The sequence below is a fragment of the Lonchura striata genome, chromosome 13 (assembly GCF_050655825.1).
Source record: "Lonchura striata isolate lonStrDom1 chromosome 13, ASM5065582v1, whole genome shotgun sequence".
In the NCBI taxonomy this organism is placed as follows: Eukaryota; Metazoa; Chordata; class Aves; order Passeriformes; family Estrildidae; genus Lonchura; species Lonchura striata.
The window spans coordinates 20,534,850-20,535,402 of NC_140715.1; positions in this window are offsets into that span (position 1 = coordinate 20,534,850).

Below are 553 nucleotides of genomic sequence, written 5' to 3' on the forward strand. Positions count from 1 at the left end.
GCTGAAACTGACCCTTAATTTTTGTACTCTTTAAACAACAACCACTTTTTTCTACATGCTTTGCAAGCTTTAAAGGACAGTGCCTCTCATTCTAACAGACAATGCTTGATGGAAGGGGAGCATTTCACTGACAGGAGTCCACAGAAAACAGCCTCCAAGGCTCTCCAGCCAGGATGACCCCAAAGCCATGCCCAGGCAGTGTCACGTGGAGCTGGTCCCTGTCAACACAGAAAACAGGCACAGCTCTTGCCAGGCAGTCACAGCCCATGGTGGCCAGGCCAGGCTCACAGACTGCATGGACAAATTGAACAGCTGTTACAAATACCTGCATTGTGCTGTTTTGCCAACACCTGTACACTTGTCTGAGAAGCTACACCAACACCCTGACACATGCCTGGTGTTGCCCCAGCAGCCTGTTGCTGCAGCCCCCTCCAGCCCCAACACCACCCAAACCCTTCTGCTGCCCCAGCCCCGTTCCCTGTGGGTGCAGCTGGGCACTGCCCCTGCCAAGCAGCAGCGGCCTGAGGAAGAGAAGAGCCAACCGACAACAAGA